Source organism: Panicum virgatum, chromosome 5N, assembly GCF_016808335.1.
Source record: "Panicum virgatum strain AP13 chromosome 5N, P.virgatum_v5, whole genome shotgun sequence".
NCBI lineage: Eukaryota > Viridiplantae > Streptophyta > Magnoliopsida > Poales > Poaceae > Panicum > Panicum virgatum.
In genome coordinates, this window is record NC_053149.1 from 26081375 (window position 1) to 26101315 (window position 19941).

The 19941-nt window shown below is 46.9% G+C and overlaps 2 non-coding genes across 2 annotated transcripts; one reads left to right on the forward strand and one right to left on the reverse strand.

Moving 5' to 3' along the window:
- The first annotated feature begins 8620 nt into the window (after positions 1-8620).
- LOC120677087 lies at positions 8621-8727 on the forward strand. The gene has a single exon (XR_005676152.1). It is a non-coding gene; the product is annotated as a small nucleolar RNA R71 (small nucleolar RNA).
- A 2817-nt stretch (positions 8728-11544) lies between these two features.
- LOC120677068 lies at positions 11545-11651 on the reverse strand. Its single transcript, XR_005676137.1, has one exon. It is a non-coding gene; the product is annotated as a small nucleolar RNA R71 (small nucleolar RNA).
- Positions 11652-19941: the final 8290 nt, after the last annotated feature.

Here is a 19941-nt window from a genome sequence, read left to right on the forward strand (position 1 = left end):
AAGAAGATATATAAACAATGACAATGTTTGCACCAAGTTCTAAACACCATGTTTACAACTAGGTTGCTTAATTTTCTATATAACCATAAAGATATAACCGAGGTCAAAACACCATGTTCATTTCAAGGTTAAAAATTCTTCCCGACGCAAGAAAGGTAAAGCGCATTGCAAAGCTTATAAATCAACCTAAAGCAATATGAGAACAAAATGGATTGCTATCTTGGTCAAAAGAGCTTAAAGATGGAGGTCCGCAAACAAGTTTAAACACCATATTTACACAAGATTGCAAAAGGTAAATGCTATCATGATAAGCATTACATGGATAGGAAAGCATACATCAATAAGATTGAGACCAAGCTAGCAAAATGAGGGCATGAACAATGGAATTGATGCAAAGTGCAAATGCAAAGTTAGCAAAAACAAGTGTTAGCAAGGTTGAAAGGACCTTTCGATGTTGTTCCGCAACTAGCTTATTCAAAAACAATTGCTAAGAGTCACAAAAAGCCTCCGCGACACTTCATAAGAAGTGGGGCTTTTGTCAATGAAAATGTTATTTATCAAAAAGGACCAAGCAACTGAGCTAACAAGGTTTTAGAAGTAGGTTTATGGGTTTCCTATATTTTTGGCTTAAAACAAAAATTTTGAAGAGAGAGTGTTGGGTATAGAAATTCTATCTAAGGTGGTTTTAAAAAAACTAGAGTGAAATAAAAGTTAGATTTTTTTTGAATGAAAAACATAACCTATGGTTTTAGGATTGCTCTATGAGTGGTTTTCCTAAGGGTTTTAGGATCTCAAAAGCGAGGCTAGTCAATGTTTTTAGAAAAAGTTTTTTTTAAATGCAACATGCAAAGCAATGCAAGGGTGTTGCGAACAACATGGTATGCAATGCAACACGGGGTGGGTGAACAAAATGATATGACATGATGAGGTGGTCTAAAACAAAACAAAAAGTTAGCCTAAGTTAACTAGTCCACAAGTTTAGAATCAAAGGGTGGTGCAATGCTTCATAAATCTCTCTAAAAAGACGTAAAGAAAAAGACTCAAAACACTAATAGGTACACAAAAAGGTCTACAAGTTTCACAAGATCAAATAACAAAGTGCCTCCTCAATAACATTTAGAACAAACAACATGATGTTGTGGTTTTTGTTAGAGCAATGGTACAATGTTACTTGATATTCCGATTAAAGAGTGCAATGTAGATAGTCATATTAATATATATAAAATAAAAGATCGGGTTGCCTCCCGCAAAGCGCTTCATTTAAAGTCATAGAGCTTGACTTTTTCACATACCTTCTCATTGATGTGAAGCCATGGTCCTTCATGCGAGAATTCGAATTGTCCATGCAGCTTGTATTGATGTCGCCTTTCGTAATCCATCGTGGTTCGCTCTTAACATCTTCATGCGTTGAATGTTGTCACTCGTGCCTTCCTTTGCCAATGTCCTTGAGGCCCTTATTTTGTCCTGAGCTTCTGAATTCGATCATGTATGCTTGATGAAACCATAGCCCAAGCTCCTCTTCATTGTTGTCATCCTTATCTCCTTCACCTTGTTCTCGTCACGTTGCTCTTCGCCTCTCCTTCGTGGATTTTCCCCTGCGTCCAGAATAGAACATATACAAAAATATAGCTCTATTGAAAAGTTTATGAAATTACCTTTCCAACGAGTGGTCATTCATCTTAAATGAGCTCGAATGAAGGAGTTATGCCCATTTCAATTCAGCACTGCGTGCTATCCAGAAAATTTCAGAACGCACGACCAATGTTTTGGCTATAACCGCTTGTAGGAATCTCCGATTGACTTGGTTTTTGATTCGTTGGAACTGGAATTTCATGGGGTTCCTTAATATCCAAAAATATTCTGTTGCTTTCTTAAGTGGCCTTGCAGAATTTAGATGCAATCAGTACCTTCTTGTGAATTGATCCAGAGATGTTGATGACCTTGATCTTGTGGTCTTTGAGCATCGTGTTGTGTATCCCTAGGCTTCAAGTTCATCACCATTGATCCACCAGCGAATAGCATGGCTACAATGATCTATCTTCTCCATTGTTCTTGTATTACCCAGGGTGTCGGGATCATAGGGGGCTCAAGGCTCTCTGATCTTCCTTCTACATCGTCATTGCCTTCTCTATTGTTTGCTGCTGTCTCTTTTTCATTGAATTACTCTTCATCCAGTGTAGAACATGTACCAAACTTCCACTCCATTGCAATGTGTATCAAATTCCCTTTTCAACGAGTGCTTATTCACTCCAAACAGACTCCGGATGAAAGCACTATGCTCGTATTACTCCGGCACTACAATCTGTCCTGAAGAATTCTAGAATGTGTAGCGTTGAAAGATTTTACCTTAACTCTTTGTACCGTTGTCCGAAATTGACGATTTTTGATTCATTGGAAAGAATACTTGATGGAGCTTCATAATCTTCAATTTTCCTCCATGGTACCTCTCTAATTATGGGTGAAAAACTTGGTCATAACAGCGACTCTCCAAAGATGTTGATGATCGGATGTCACGACTTCTTCGGGGCTTGATTCATCACCTATGGCTTGGACAAAGAAATCTCCAAGAGACATTAGCCAAAATTGACACGGTGACATACCTTTTTCATCTTTACTTATTTTGAGTGTGGGCTAGATAGCCGATGTTGGGCCACTAACAAAAGTTAGCACCTACCACTAAAGAGCGGGTCTTCACGTAGCCATCAACTTGCTTGAGTGAGATTGGACTTGTCAAAGTACGGACGTTGAGAACTTCTCAATAGCTTTGTGTCTAGGGTTTTACCTGCATTCATGGACACAAACAAAAAAAAACACAGGATATATGCAATAATAAAATTAGGGTTAGTCCAAAAAGATAGATAGATCTCCCTAGGGTTCATGTTGCCGATCCCCGGCAACGGCGCCAGAAAAGCTTGTTGACGTTCCTTAGCACCCCAATTTATGTACCGCAAGCGCACGGATCGTGGTAGCTTTTCCCTTAGAGTACTCCCCCAAGGTTTATCAATCCGTGGATCGACAAAGAACTACCTAAGGTTTTCCATCTAATCTAACGGATCTATCCTAACATGAAGCATTGATTGCATATAAAGGGGAAACCTTGATAGATATAAATTATGTACAAAGGTTGATCGCATCCATGAACATCGGTAAGGATAAAGCATGACCGAAGGTATGACTAAGCCTATCACACGCATTCTAGTTGTAGTTCTAGCTAAACGAGTAAGCACAACATGCATCTCATCCAAAGCCTCTTTAAATCGCGACCTCTAAATTGACCCTCGAAACCCCAATCTTACACAGGCCACGCCCTGTAACGGCGCTCCCTATCATTAGAGTAGTTTCAGAGCACGAAGATGTGTCGAACCCCTTTGGTATGTCTGGCATGAACCCCTAGCCACCACAGCTACAAGAACACCCTAAGTGACCTATCTTAAGAATAGATCTAAGAACAAGTGCACCAAAGAAAGAACGAACACCCAGGAGATACTTGATCGCTAAATAAATTGGATGATATGAAGACATTATTCACATAATAGATTCGTTTGGATCGTCACCACCGAGTACATACCATCGACGACTCCAACTAGCTCATGAACTCCACCATGACACAACCATGCAGGGAGGCGATGGCGGCTAGGGGCGGCCTAAGCCATCTCCTAGACAACTTTGAAGACTTGCGGCGGCCGTTGTCTCTCTCCGGTCTTGGCCCTAGGTTTTCGTTGAGTTCTGGGTAGATGGATGCCCCGAGTTGAATAAGGTGCGAGCTATTTATGAGCCGAGGAAGCCACCGGTCGAAGGGGAGGCCGAACCGCCTCGGAAACGGGCTAGGCCGGCCGGCTCATGGTCCTAAACCGGCCGGCCTACCCTCTTTCGGGCCCGCCTCAGTCTCATCTTTCGCGTGTAGACTCCTCGCATCTTCTAGAGTTTATGTCCTTCACGATTGCACCCCTTTGGACGTTGTTATCTTGGAGATATCTTCGAGGAAAGGATAGGATAGGGAATCCTTCCTTAAATCTTTATTTGCTTTGCTTAATCCCGAAGTATCTTGATTTCATCTTCGTGGGCTTGGTCCATTGGGCTCTCTTGGAGGATGGATGTGCATGAATGGGCTTCGAATCAACATGGTCTTTGGCCCTTCCTTTGGGCTTTGTCCTTCGTCTTTCTCCGTGTTAGCGCTCGATCACGGGCCTCGTCATTTCATGCTCCAAAATAGGCCAAAAACCTAAAAAACGAATTTCCTCCAAAATATATGTGCAAATGTGAAAATGACCAATAATTAGGCTGGGGTTAGGACGGTTAATGATTTTGATATTAAATTCATGCCATTATCAAGGATAAACAAGGGATAAAATGGGTACTTAAGGAGCGCCAATAAATGCTGACATGAACGGGCCAACCTGTGGGCCATGGGAAGTCCCCATGCCCGACAGGTAGTAAAACCCCTGGCCGTGCCCATACCCCGTGCTACCCTCAGGCTGGTACGAGGGCTGGCCACCCTGGTCGTAAAACCCGTAGGCCTCCTCGAAGCTCATGTGAGTGGTGTCTGGGTGAGGCTGTGCTGAGGCATCTGGTGAGGGTGCAATGTGTGATGGTCCGGCTTCCTGAGAAGCACGGGCCTGTCGTGAAGCTTCTGGCTGGCGAGAAGTTCCTACCTGGCGGGATGTGCCTGCCTGACGGGAAACTCCTGCCTGCCGTGATGTGCCACCCTCGGCCAACTGTGTGTCACGCCGAATTCTGCCACGTGTCATAGGACCAGCTGTGCCGTGGCGTGCTGGCTCCTTTTCCATCTGGAGGGTAAGACGCTTCATGGAGTAGAGCGAGATTTCGGGCATGGCAGCTCAAACTCCCTCTCATACCCTGGATAGCACATGAAAATTGAGTTCCCGGGACCTTCACACATCATGTGCGCGCGAACAAAGTGGTCCAAACCAATGAAGGTTCGATACTCATCCGTCGCGGGCAGATATGTGACTTGTGTATTCTCCAAGACACCGACATACCGCGCAATGCGGGTGACCAGTGAGGTTATGTCGATGGGAGATTTGCACATGATCATTTTTTGCCAATGTGCGAGCATGCCCATGACAGGTGAGTAGCGAATCTTCTTTGCCATAGAATAAAGGCACATGAGTTCCGAGGAACTACATAGCCTGTGGTCTGCTCGGGAAAATACTACCATTGCCAGATACTTAGCTAGAACTCTCAGAGTTGAATTATGGATGGAGACTATGCTGTTCTTACTACTCACAGGTTCATTTGAGATTTCATTCCACCAAGCACTATGGTCATATTCAAGATCATCAGTTAATGCATTAGCTTCTAATACGCATTTCTTACTGAAGCCTAGTGCATTACTAAAGTCTCTGGGTAGCATTTCAAAGAACTTGTTGAAAACGCGGAAGTGAATTTTAGTTTCTTTTCCAACGGTTTCGACATGGAGTGTAGACAAGAATTCCATGGTGAGAAGGTGCGAACCTGGTTCGGTGATGTCGGCGAAGCGTGACCATCCCACGGTGGTGAAAACGCGGTTCATGTCCTGGCGGAGTCCCGTCATCATGAGAAATTTTGTATTGAACTACTTGGCGTGGCCGTACGACTGCTTCTTCAATAGCTCGAGGGCATCTCGCTCATAATCAGTCCAGATGATGATCTGAATGACTGACGTCAGGACCCTGATTTTGAGACGGGGTCTCGGGACTGCTGGAGAGGCAGGGGCTTCCTCCTCTTCTTCCTGGGATCGTGACGGTCGGCGGACAGAGTCCACCGACTTGTCATCCCAGGAGCCTAATGATGCTCACGAACTGCGGGATCGGGATAACGAGCCTAGCTTCTTCACCTTGCCCTTGATGTTCCCCCACAGTGACATGACTCTTGCAAAAGAATAGTACAGAGAATATGCAGGGAAAAATAATCGGAGGGGGTCAGTGATTAGTCGTTCTTGTGGGGATCAGTCCACCACAAACATTCTTCGTTCAGAGCTTGATTATTTAACTGAAAATATCTTTGTGGTTTTCATTTTAGGAGAGGGTTACTACTAATTTTATTGCAATAGTACCGAGCTAATCTCAGCACTACTAATATTTTTGTGGGACTTAGCACTAGAGTTACTTAACTTAATTAGCTCCTAAGAACTTCATTAAGCAAGAAAGTTCAGAGAGAGGAAGAGAGAACTCGAGTGCAGGAGAGTGACCTGCGTACTCGGAGTTGAGGTGCGACGAACAATGATGGTGTGGTGGCTTTCTATAGAGGGGAGCAGGGACCAGGCCAGGCGGCCTGCATGGTGCCGGCCAGCACCTCCCGCGGCCCTTCTTGCTCCACATCGTCGCCTAGTTCGTAGACCTGCAGATGATGATGCTCCGGTGGGTGGCGACGCGACGGGAGCGCTGGAGAGGCGCTGGGCGGCTGTGATTAGGCCGGCCGGCCTGCCCCCCTATGCACCATGATCACGGCCACTTTTGCTTGCCTCCTGCATACTCAAAGCTCTGGTTCCCTGCTGCCCCCTGGCCAGATGAGAGCATGTGGGGCCGGCTGGCCTGGGTGGGGCCGGCCGGACTGCACTTTGGCTGTTTTTTTATATGCAATGTAAGAAAATTTTATGCATAACAAGAATTTAAATTTTAGTTTAGAAAAATAAACATGCCATGACTATAGAAAAGAAAGATTATACAAGGAATTTAAACTATCCTATATGCAAATGTAGGGAATGGATACGTACCATGTTTCTCATGGCGATAGCATGGATTTTGAGTCCAGAGCGGGACTCTCCATACCTCGGGTTTTGTTGTCATCGCCGGATGGAGCTCCAGACGAAAGCACTTTTCTCTGCCATTCCTTCTTGGTGGCGGGCTTTGTTTTGATCGCTTTCATCTCCGATTCCTCAAATTCTCTACGAAGGATTCGTCGTCTTGCGTTCCTGTAGTTATGCACTCTAATTTCCCTATCGATTCTTAGTCGTTCCAAGAGCTCGGCAAGGATATCGATGGTGGGTGTTGATGGCTTCTCCTGCTCTTTCTCGGATTTCTTCCGGTTGAATGCTTTGACCTGGGAACATTGTTCGACCTTCGGTCGGAAGGCGAACCTCTCGGTCTGCCCATTGATGTTGAGCTGAATTTCTCCGGCTCTGACATCAATGTGTACGTTTGCGGTACTCAAGAACGGCCTCCCCAGAATGAGGGGCGTCTTGGCGTCGACTTCCATATCGAGGACGACGAAGTCAACGGGAATGAAGAAGTTCTGGATTTTAACCGGAACATTCTCCGCAATTCCCGCGAGGTAACGGACTGTCTGGTCCGCTAGCTGCAAGTACATAGCAGTAGGGCAAGCTCATGATAGTTTAGTGTATCGTAAACTACCTTGGGCATGACGCTGACGCTTGCTCCCAGATCACATAGAGCGTGTGAGAAATGCTGACTCCCGATTGAACATGCGATTGTGGGGCATCCTGGATCTTTCTTCTTATCCAGGAGAGGATCGAGTATAGCTGCGCTACACTCCTCTATGAGTTGCACGACCTCGGTGGTGGGCAGGCTTCTCTTGTTACCAAGTATATCTTTGATGTACTTGGCGTAGGTTGGTACCTGCATAGCGTCAAAAGTGGTATATTGACATACAACTTCCTATTACCTCGACGAACTTGCCAAATTGCTCGTCAGCCACCGGCTTCCTCATCCGTTCCGGAAACGGTAAGGCAGTAGTGTCATGAAACTCTCGTGAAGTTCTAGGGGGTTCCACGGTTTCCTCCTGGGCAGCAGTTGTGTTGGACTCTTCTGCCTCCTCCTGATCTTTGTCTGCAGTAGCGGTATTGCTGGCGGGTACGGCTTTCAGCCGGGATCCTGCATCTTTAGGGTATGGTGGTTCTTGCGTGGACTTACCCGTCCGCATAGTTACCGCACTAACATTTTCTTTCGGTGGAACTTCCGGTTGCCCAAGAAGTTTTCCCGAATTATTGTTAGGACAAGATGAGGCTAGTTGAGCAACCTGAGTTTCTATCATTTTGTTGAAGCTCAACTAGTTTTTAATAACAGAGTTTATGCCCTCTAGTTGTCCGGCCAAAGACTCCAAAATTTTATCATTACCAAGGAATTTCTTACTAATGTTGTCATTAATTTGCTTCTGGCCATAAACTAGGTCCTTTAAAGAAGGCTGAAAATTGTTATTAAAGTTCATACCTTGCTGCTAACTGAAGGGGAGGCTGGGTTTGGAATTCCAACCCTGCTGAGGACGGAAGCCTGAGTTGTTGGAGTTGTTCGCCCCAACGAAATGAGCTTCCTCCAGAGTGACTGGGCAAGAGTTGCCCATGTGTCCAGTTTCTCCACACATCTCGCATGTCATACGAGAATCCATAACTTGGTTAGCCTCCTGGTGTGGAGACTCCAGTCTCTTCATGAGAAGGTCCATCTTGGCAGCAAGCATATTGATATTGTCGATCTGATGAACTCCATTGCGGGGCTGTTGCTGCCTTTCACCTTTCCAACTCTGGTTGGAAGCAATCTTCTCTACCAGTGCTTTTGCTTCAGGGACGCTGAGCGAAAGGAAGGAACCACCTAATGCTGCATCAATATGGTTCTGAGCTGGTGTGTTCAGGCCATTGAAGAAACTCTGAATAATCAGCCATTCCTCCATGCCATGGTGGGGGCATGCTGCAATGTACTCCTGGAATCTCTCCCAAGCTTCCAGAATGGCTTCATCCGGGAGCTGTTGAAATCCAGATATTTTGCCTCGGAGGGCGTTGGTTTTGCCCACCGGGAAGTACTTCATCAGGAATGTATTAGAGCAAGCTTCCCATGTGGTGAAGTCTGCTTTGTTGGTGTAAAACCACATCTTCGCCTTGCCTAGCAAGGAGAATGGGAACAGTCGAAGACGGATGTTATCCATCGTGGTACCTCTGGGGTTGATGGTGCTGCTCACTTCCAAGAAATTTTGAACATGAGCGTTGGCATCCTCCGATGCCTTCTCACAGAATGGACTCGCTTGAACCATGTTCACCAGTCCCGACTGGAGCACAAAGACGTCATTGCCTTGGTCATTGTTCAGTCCAGTAGGGATGTGGCTGCAGGACGGGCCGAGTACTGCCTGAGAGTCTTGGCCATGGGAGGTGCTGAGACTAACAAATGAGGATTTCAAGTGGGTTTCTTCTGGGGTGGGATGAAGCGGCGTCTCACAATTCGCCCAATTCTCTGAGGATTCGGATCAAAGTTGGATAGTAGATCAAAACCGGTCATGCACTTCTCTGCACCGAATAAACGAGAGAGAGAGAGCAATGGTAAGCCCGCTAAAATTAGCGGTGATAAAATAGTAAGGTTTTCCACTTAATTATACGATAACTTTAGCCAATTGCTTCCCCGCCAACAGCGCCAGAAATGGTTGTTGGTGTCTCTTATGCTCAATCTGAATAGGTATTCTACAAGCGCACAGAATTCACTGGTGTAGCACTTCACCTTGGAGTATTCGAGGGTATCGTAAAATCCTCAGGGAAGCACTATGGTAAAGTGTATCGTAAATTGTAGTGTCAACCTTTACTGATATTATCGACTGACTAATTCAGTAGGGGTAAGCCAGATAACTGATGAGATAAATGGCCAAGATATGACCGAGCGACACACATGAGATTCTATACCTTAGAGAGGTAGCAGCTGGGAGAACAACAAGCGATGAAGGACTCCTGAAACACTTCTAAACTATTGAGCTAGCCTCACTAGAGCTAATCTAAGCTTCTAACTTGATGTCGGAACTAGGAGCTTACTTCGGCGGCCTAAGCGAAGGGCGCAGACAGGGGTGAGAAGGGGCCCAACATACTTTTGGCAATCCTACTGTTATGAAAACACCCGAACGTGGTGGACTACGAGGGATGGACAAGGCTGTCACCACTTGCCGCCTACCACTGCGATACTGTGGGGTGGAACACACTTTCTAGCTAGTACTGAGTTAGACACCATGTCTGCTCTCGGTACTAGGATTTCTCTTGAGGCCTTCAAGAGGAATCTCCCTCAACCTAGTGAACTAACTTGAGTTACAGTAGTACGGGCGAGAAAACCCATAATACTAACTCCGACAAATAAGGAAGGGAACTTAAACTGAATTAGAGGTAAAACTTACTCCCGCAGACAAGTACGAGTACTTGAGAAGATAAAACTTGCAAAAAGTAAAGCTGACTCAAGCAAATAAAGAAGATAACTTAGATTAAAAATGGTCAAAGGAAAAGATACAAGAGCTTTATCGATCTCCGATGATGACTCCGGATCCCCAAGACAAGCTCGACTCGACTCTAACTCCGAACTACTAACCTACTCTAGACTTGAGAAGAGAGAATTGCTCCTTGAGTGTGTGTTTACAAGCGAGGGGGAGAGTGCTATTTATAGGCTTCCAAGGTCGGGAGAAGGCCGGTAATTCCGTTAGCGCCAGGTGCACGCAGCTGTAGAGGCGGTGCTTAACATCCACGTGAAGTCGGGAGCCGGGAGGCTGCAAGGTGGGGCCAGGCGGATCTCCCTTGGCCGGCCGGCCTAGGGGTGTGCCATCTGGCCACCGACCTTCTGTGGACGGCTCCTGATCTTCCCTGGACGTCAGTTCTCTGGGTGGTTTCCTCGGATGCTGCTGTCTTGGGCTGAGCGGCCTGAGGTAGGCCGGGCGGCCTGCCTCCGGAGCCCCTCGGCCCTCCGCTTCGCTGACGTTGCACAACATCACTCCACACTGCTTCTAGAATGGGAGGTTTCCCCATTTGACAATCATGGCACTGGCAGGTGGGCTTCTGAGTTGAACCTTGTGCCTTCCGGGTCCACCGACAGGATATGCAATGTTTGCCTTGTTCTAGATCCTTATGAACATGTCATATTGCTCCAGTGAAAGTATTGGACCCATGTATGTGGAGGTGTCAGGCCGGTCGGCATGGGATGTGCCGGTCGGCATGGGATGTGCCAGTCGGCATGGGATGTGCCGGCCGGCCGGGAGTCTCTCTGATTTCGACCATCTTTGGACAGTGGATCCTGCAAGCACAACTCATCCAAAACTTGTAGAACTTATTAGAATCAAATAAAATATGCATGGAACATAGTGCAAAACTCAATTTATTCTCGAGAAGTTGACGGTCAGAATGTGAGATAATGGCCGTCAACAGTCGTCGCACATCAGAAGAGACTCACTTGGCCCTACAGTTCACCATCCACTTCAGCATCCTCATCCAAGGCTTAGAAGACTCTTCGTCAGTTCTCTGCGCCGTCCAGTAGCCACATCCCTACTGGATTGAACATCAACCAAGCCGGCAATGATGGTTTTGAGCTGAAGACTGGGCTAGTGAACATGGTCCAAGCAAGCCTGTTCTGTGGAAAGGCATCCGAGGATGCGAATGCCCGTCTTTAGAATTTCATGGAGGTGAGTAACACCATCAACCCCAAAGGAACTACACTGGATGTCGTCCGTCTTCGTCTGTTCCTATTCTCACTGCTCTGGAAAGCCAAGACGTGGTTCTATTCCAACAAGGAAGCTTTCACTACATGGGAAACTTGTTCGAATGCATTCCTAGCCAAATACTTTCCAGTGGGCAAGACCAATGCCCTCCAGAATAGGATCACCGGAATTCAACAATTGCTGGATGAGAGCATCCCAGAAGTCTGGGAACGCCTCCAAGAGTACATTCAAGCATGCCCACACCACGGCATAGAAGAGTGGCTGATCATTCAGAACTTCTTCCATGGCATGAATCAGCAAGCTCATGACCACGTTGACACAGCAAGGGGTGGTTCTTTCCTCTCTCTCGATGTTGCGAGAGCAAAGACGCTGATCGACAAGATAGTTTCCAACCAAAGTTGGAAAGGAGAAAGGCAGCCAGACCGTCCCAGGGGCGTGCATCAGATCGACATGGTCGATATGTTAGCTGCCAAATTGGAACTTCTGATGAAGAAGCTGGAATCTCCACACCAGGAGGTTAATCAGGTTTCGGAGTCTTGTAAGACATGTGAAACATGTGGCGAGACTGGGCACTCGGGCACCTCATGCCCATTAACTCAAGAGGACGCGAACTTCATTGGGAGTAACAATAATCCCAACTCAGGATTTCATCCTCAGCAGGATTAGAACTCCAAGCCCAACCTCCCCTTCGGTCAACAACAAGGTATGAACTTCAATAGCAGTTTTCAGCCCACATTAAAAGACCTAGTGTACGGCCAAAAGCAAATTAACGACAACATTAGTAAGAAATTCCTTGCTAATGACAAGATCTTGGAATCAATGGCTGCACAACTAGAGGGATTTCATTCTGTTATTAAGAACCAACTGAGCTTTAATAAGATGATAGAAAAGCAAGTAGCTCAACTAGCATCTTCTTGTCCTAGTGTTAACACGGGGAAACTACCCGGGCAACTGGAAGTAGCCCCGAAAGAATATGTTTGTGCGGTGACCACGCGTGGTGGTAAGACCATGCAAGAGCCACTTTTTCCACAGGATGCAGAAAAGCAGCAGAAGACCGTAACCGCTAGCCATATCGAAGTTGATGATGAAGTGCAGGAGGAGGCTGTCGAATCCAACACTTCTACTACCCAGGAAGACCCCGTGGAACCCCCTAGAACTTCACGGGACTATCACGACACAACTGCCTTACCATTTCCGGAACGGATAAGGAAGCCGGTGGCCGACGAACAATTCGGCAAATTCGTTGATGTAATAAAGAAGCTATATGTGAACATACTGCTTCTTGACGCTATGCAGGTACCCACGTATGCCAAGTATATCAAAGATATTATTGGAAACAAGTGGACGCTGCCTACCACCGAGGTTGTGCAGTTAACTAAAGAGTGTAGCGCAGCTATACTCTATCCTCTCCTGGTGAAGAAGAAAGACCCAGGCTGCCCCACCATCACGTGCTCGATCGGGGCTCAACACTTTTTGAATGCCCTCTGCGACTTGGGAGCAAGCCTCAGTGTCATGCCAAAGGTAGTTTACATTAAACTTAACCATCATGCACTTGCCCCTACTGCCATGTGTTTGCAGCTAGCAGACCAAACAGTCCGCTACCCCGTGGGAATAGCAGAGAACATTCCGGTGAAAATCCGAAATTTCTTCATTCCCGTCGACTTTGTCGTGCTTGACATGGAAGTCGACACCAAGACGCCGCTCATCCTAGGCAGGCCATTCTTGAGTAAAGCAAACGCTCATATTGATGTTGGAGCGGGAGAAATTCAGCTCAACATTAATGGTCAGAAGGAGAAGTTCGCCTTCAAACCGAAGGTCGAACAATGCTCACTAGTCAAGGAGGTCCATTAGAAAAAGAAACCCGAGAAAGGGGCAAAGAAACCAACGCTTCCCAACATTGAAGCCCTCATTGAGTTTGTAGAAAGTCTGCGGATTCAGGAGGAGTTACGAATTCAGGAGGAAGCGAAGCAAATCAAGCTTCACAATTAGAGGAATACCAAGTGAAGAATTCAGCGTAAGAAATTCCTGGAATCGCAGAAGACAAAGGTCGAAACACCACCCACACCCAAGAAAGTGTGGCGGAAGAAAGTGTCATCGCCCAAGACTCTATCCGGCGACGACAATCAAACTGAAGGAATGGAGAGTCCAGCTCCGGACTCTAAACCCGAGCCCTCACCATGAGGTATGTGGCACATATCCATCATTGCATTGCATATAGGATAGTTTAATTTTTTTTCTTGCAAAAATTTTCTTTTCATCTTGCATATGCATGTTTAAAATTTAACCAACATATATTTAAAATTAGGAACTTTGCATCTCTAGAACTTCACAAAAAATTTCAAAAATTTTTGGCCGAGTTGTAGACCGGCCGGCCCCACCTCTTCTTCTTTGGCAGGGAGCAGCAGGGAGTGGGTTCTTTGATTAATCACGAAGCAAAGGCAAAAAGAGGAGCACTGAACATGCTGGAGGAAGGTCATGTGGCCCCATGCAGGCCGGCCGGCCTCTCCCCTCCGCTCATCTCCCATCTCCACCGACGACAACATGTTACCTGCAGGTCTAGAGGAGTAGAGCCTCGACGTGGCTCGTTTGCTGCCGCGCAGAAGCCGACCGGCCTGGCCCTGGCGCCTAGCTATAAAAGCCAGTGAGAGCGACGATCTTCAGTGCACTAGAAGCTCAGGTTCAAATGCCTCAGCCCGAGCTCCTTAATCTCCTCTCCCTTCCTTGAGTTTCTTTGCCTAATTGAGCTCTTTTGAGTTGATTAGGTGGAGAACTTAAGTGCTAGCTCGCCCTAAAATAAAATTTGAGTAGTAATTAGTGAAGTTCATAAACCAGAAAACACCAAAATATTTCCCCTCCAAATAAAATCATGGCACGCTGAACATTGAACGTTTGTGGTGGTTTAACGCCCCGCAAGAACGACTAACAACTAACGACTAACACTGACCCTCTTCTTAACTCCTTATTTCCTTCGGGTATTGCTTGTACTAACCATTTGCAGGCACCATGCTGAATCAAGCCAAGGAAAAGGACAAGAAGGCACTCTCAAGAAAATCGAGAAGCTCGCGGAGTTCGTCTTCTTCTCGGGATAGCATGTCGGTCGACTCCAGTCACCGTTCACATGCATCCTGAGAAGAAGAAGAAATTCTCGTAGTCCCACGAAGCCGTTTCCACATTAGGATCCTGACGATGGTTGAACAAATCATCGTCAAGAATGACTACGAGCGGCAAGCACTCGAGTTACTGAAGAAGCAAACCTATGCCCATGCCAAGAGATTCGAAACCCTCTTCCTCATCATGACGGGACTCCTGCAAGACATGAACCAAGCCTTCACTGCTGTCGGATGGGAGAACTTCGCTGACATCATCGAACCAGGTTCACAACTCTTGACCATGGAATTCCTTATGTCTCTTTCTGTTGAACAAACCAGCACTGAAACTAAAGTTTACTTTCGATTCTTTAACGAACAATTTGAAATGACCCTCCAACAATTTATTGTCGCTTTGGGTTTTAATAAAAGATGCATCCTAGACCCCAACACACTTGTCGAGCACTATGAGTATGACTGCAGCTCTTGGTGGAGTGTAATTTCTAATGAACCCGTGAGTAGTAAGAACAGCATAGTCTCAATTCATAATCCTACACTAAGGTTTTTCGCCAAGTGGCTCCTGAGCTGCAGTGTCTGTACACTATGGCAAACAAGATTTGCTTTTCGCCCATCTGGAGCATGCTTGCTCATTGGCGGAAGATGATTTCGGGCAGAAGCCCCATCAACATAACCCCACTGGTCACTCATGTGGCAAGGTATGTCAAAGCGATGGATGGCGCCGAAGTCACCTTCTTGCCTGAGACGGAGGCGTACAGATACGAGGTCGGTCTTGAGCATTTTGTGTAAGGGCACATGAAGCAAGAGGGGCCAGGGAATTCTATCTTTATGTGTTACCCCGGGTACGATAGCGAGATCGAGCTTCCATGCTCGAGACTCTCTCTCTACTCGGTGAAAAGTCTAACATTGCAGATGGAGAAAAGAGAACTCGCACGATGGAGTGTTGCAGGTCCACAGACGAGGATCAGGACCCCGCGCGAATAGGCCTGAGTAGGTCCATCACGACGGACACCCCCGGTTCATGCCTCGGCACAACCGGGGCCGTCCATGTAGAACATGAGCTTCGAGGAGGCGTACGAGCATTAACATATGAACCGTATTAGGCCGGCAGCAGCAGATTCGTTGGTGGGAAAAGACCGTACTACCCCACAGGTATGCATCCGTCTATGGTCCACAGGTGGGTCCCTCATTGTCAGCACGCTTCAACTATGAGGACCCGATTCTTCTGAGCATCACAGATCTTTCAAACTGCATTAGCACCCTTGGTACACAGCAACAGTAGATGCAGGACACGATGGCACACAACACCCAGCTCACTCAGGAGAGCTGGGGGCTGACCTCCACCTTGCAGTACGATGTCTCAAACGTCTCCATTCACCTTGGCCTGGACTATCAGTAGTCCCAGCCATACCAGCCGTACTAGCCACCCGAACAGGAGAACAATGATGACGAGTAGGAGAACAACGACGACAACGAGGAGGATAAGGATGATGATGAGGAGGACCCCGACGAGGGAGAGCAGGACTCTGATGAGGAGGACTGAGCTTCATCGAAGCTTGGGGGGTCACACTGTCAGGTAAGTCATCGCACCCGTCTTTTTTTTATTCAGTAGCCATGCCATATATATATAAGAATAATAAATAATCTCATAACAAAAATCCCAAAAATATTTCCATGCTTTGAATAAAATTTATATGAGTTGAAATCCGTGTAAGCTCTTACTTTGGAAATGATGAATAGTTGCTCTATTTAAACCCTGTATGTGCCTCATTTACAGCTTTTTACTCTCCTAGTACCTGAACTAATTTGCACATATTAGTTCCACTGAAAATCTGGTTGCGTGGAGACATGAGTTTAAATTATAAAGTCTAAGTTGTTGTGGGATTCGAGATAGCCCAAACCAGAATTTAAACCGCTTGCTCTAGTAGGGAACCCCTCGGAATTCTTATAAAATTAAAATTCTGGTAATGGTTTCCCATGGTTGAAATGACCCATCCAAAGCCCTATATTGCATAAACTGTTTGAGCTATCTGAAGTTACTTTGAGCTTTGTCGAATGGTGCGGCCACTTTGGGAATGGTACTTGCCATCTATAGGTGTTCATCCCCCATAAACTCACCATTCGCTAGCCCAAATATATCTGGCCTATCAGTAACCCATTCCGGGTATTGGCATCCACGCTTGCCAGCTATACTACCCCGCAATCACAATCCCAATACCTCATTTCATCCCACAACGAGCTTCCCAATCAAAACTCCAATGAATTCAAGTTAATCAGCAAGGAAGAGTGGAGTTATCTTCTCTAAAAAAAGAGAGAGAAATAAAAAGAAAGAGAAGACCACTCTCCATCCCTAAAGACTTGCAAATTATGGAGTTCAAACAAATTCAAGTAGGAAGCCATCTACTTCATTTCCTCACAACCTTCAAATATTCCATGTTCCATGAGACTTGAATTTGGCTAAGTACCAACCCCGTCATGGATCACTCTTCGGCTGGGTAATATAGGTAACCAAGGTATGCAAACATCTTCCTACCCATAAACTCCACATATCAGCTTTAGAGATAGGAAGAAGATGGTCAGAAATCTCGACCATAGGTGAGGATCATACACTTTGAGCGACTCGAGAGTACCATTGGGAAACCTAAACCCCTTTTGAAAAATTCTTATAAAAATTCGAGCTGGGAGCCTGAACAGGTAGCAGGGAACATTCTGGTGAAGGTTGTTCAGTCCAACAACCGCCCAAGACCGAGGGATGAAAAACGAATACGCCCCATCTTCCTGAACCTTTGGTATGAGCCAACTTTTCATAAGTACAGATGGGAAGAGTAATATGTTGTGCACAAGGTACCTGCAGAGGGTAAACATTGACGCAACTCCTGATCCACCGAGTCTCAGTCTAAGCTTTGCTCGAGGACGAGCAAAAGTTTAAGCTTGGGGGTGTTGACGGCCATAAATTCACATTCTAGCTGTCAACTTCTCAGGAATAACATGAGCCTTACACTATGTTCCATTCATATTTTGTTTATTTCTAACGAGTTCCACAAGTTTTGGATGAGTTTTGATTTCAGGTGAGCATCTATCAACAATGGGCAAAATTGGGAAAAAAAACCCAGGCCGACCGGCCTCCCCCAGGCCGGCCGGCCTGGCACCCTTGAAGACAGGGCCCCGGCTTCGAACCAGTGGCTATGTGACACGATCATAATGCCCTAAGTCGAGGATTGGGTCTCGGTTTGATCGGATGGATTGAAAGGCTTGCACAAAGAACAAAGGACCCACAACTCAGTACCAACTTGTGTCCAGGGCAGCGATCCACCACCATGGCAAGATCACAAGAATGCAGAGGTCAACATCAGCACAACGGGGGGCCGAGTTGGGCCAGAGGGAGGCCGGCCGGCCTACAACTGTTAGCGTTCGGGCCACGCAACGAATACCGACCTCAGGAAGCAATCATGGACGTCCATGCAAAGGCGGTGGCCAGATTGCCTCACCCCCAGGCCGGCCGGCCTAGGAGAGGCGGGCCGGCACCACCTTGCAGCCTCTCATGCCCTGGCTTCTCATGGAAGACAAGCACACCAACCTTACCTGCTTACAACTGACGCTGCGGGGATTAACTGCCGAGAACCGACCCTGGAAGGCTATAAATAGAGGCACCATCCATCACTTCAACACACACCATTGGAGCTCTTCTCTCTTCACTTGTACATTCTAGAGTAGGTTAGTAGCTTGGGAGTTAGAGTCGAGTCGAGCTTGCTCGGGATTCCGGAGTCGTCGGAAGTCTGGTATAGCTGTTGTATCTTTCTTTTGACATTATCAATATAAGTTATCTTCTCTACTTTTCTGAGTCAGCTTTACTTTCCGCTGTCTTTTATTTACTCGAGTCTGAGTGTCCAGCTCAAGCGCGGAAGTTTTCCTTTAGCTTAGGCTAAGTTATCTTTCGTAGTGATCGGGATCTTATCTTACGGATTATCTCGCCCGGACTAGAGTATCTCAAGTTAGTGCTCTAGGTTGAGGGGGATTTCTCTCAAAGGCCTAGAGAGAAATTCTAACACTGAGTGCAGACATGGTGTCTGACCTTAGTGTTAGCTAGAAAGTGTCTTCCACCCCAAAGAACCGTTGTGGTAGTCGGTAGATGGTTACAGCCCTATCCGTCCTTTGTAGTCCACCACGTTCGAGTGTTTTCATAGCAGTAGTGCAGGTTGCTGTAGAACTCCCCTCTCATCCCTTTCTGAAGTCCTTCCTCTTCCTGCTGCCGAAGTAAGCTCTGCTTTCCTGAGAACTAGTTAGGTGTTTTAGTCTGATCTAGAGAGGCTAGCTCGATAGTTCAGAAGTGTATCAGGTGTCTTACCTCACTCGTTGTCCTCCCAGTTGCTACCTCTCTAAGGAGTTGAATCTCCGTCTGTGACTTGGTCATTGCCTGGCCATTTATCTCACTTATCTATCTAGCTTACCCCCGTCTAGTTAGTTGGACGAGTAAGCTAGTACGGTTATCATTCGATTTACGATACTCTTTACCATAGTGCTTCCTTGAGGAAAAATATGATACCCTGGAATACTGCAAGGTGAAGTGCTACAGCGGTGATTCTGTGCGCTTGCGGAATATCTATTCTATCGGGCATAAGAAACGCCGACAGTAGCTTTTATTATTCCTGATGCAATCAATGATGGGGGAGCGCCAGTCGGTGTCGAGAGTCAGAACCTGCAGCCCTAAGGCTGGGACCAAGTCGGGCTTTATGGGGGGTTCCTCCTCTATCTTGACTGTAGGATTGTTGAGTGCTTGGACGAACACACCTGGTGGTACAATGGATCTCTTGGTGACTCGAGATCCTATTGGTTGAGCTCGAGGCCAAGGTCGTTCTAGTTGACCTCCTCTTCGCTGTCGCAGGTCGTGTCGAGTCGTGACTCGACTGGGCGCGGCAGGTCAAGTTGTCCTTGCACATCAGCTGGGCTTGCGTGGCAGCCACATGCAGACGAGCACAGGCCTTGAAGATCTTGGGGGTCTGCTAGAGGCCTTCGAGCACCTGGAACACCGCGGCGAGGTTGGCCGACGGAGTGGCGAAGACGTCTTGGTCATTGTAGTCGAGGACGAAGTCGGAGTTGAGGTTGCGCGGTCAGATCGGTGAGTGCCGATTCCTAGGGTTGCGGCAGTCAGCATCCTGCATGTCGCGCTTGGATTGATGAATCGCCGCCTGGTTGTGCCTTCTGTCGGCGCAGACCTTGTTGTGGTGAAGTCGGTTCTCCGTCTCTTCGTCGTCCTCGTTGGGCCGAGTGCCAGAGTCGGCGAAGATGACGAAGATCCGGCGATGCTCCGTCGCCAATGAGCAGTTGGGTGGGAGGGTGAACGAAGTATCTTGGAAGCCGAGCTCCGCTCCCGAAGTTGAGTCAGATCGGATCTGACCTAGGGTGGACGAGTCCGAGAGTCGCACTGGGATCTGATCCG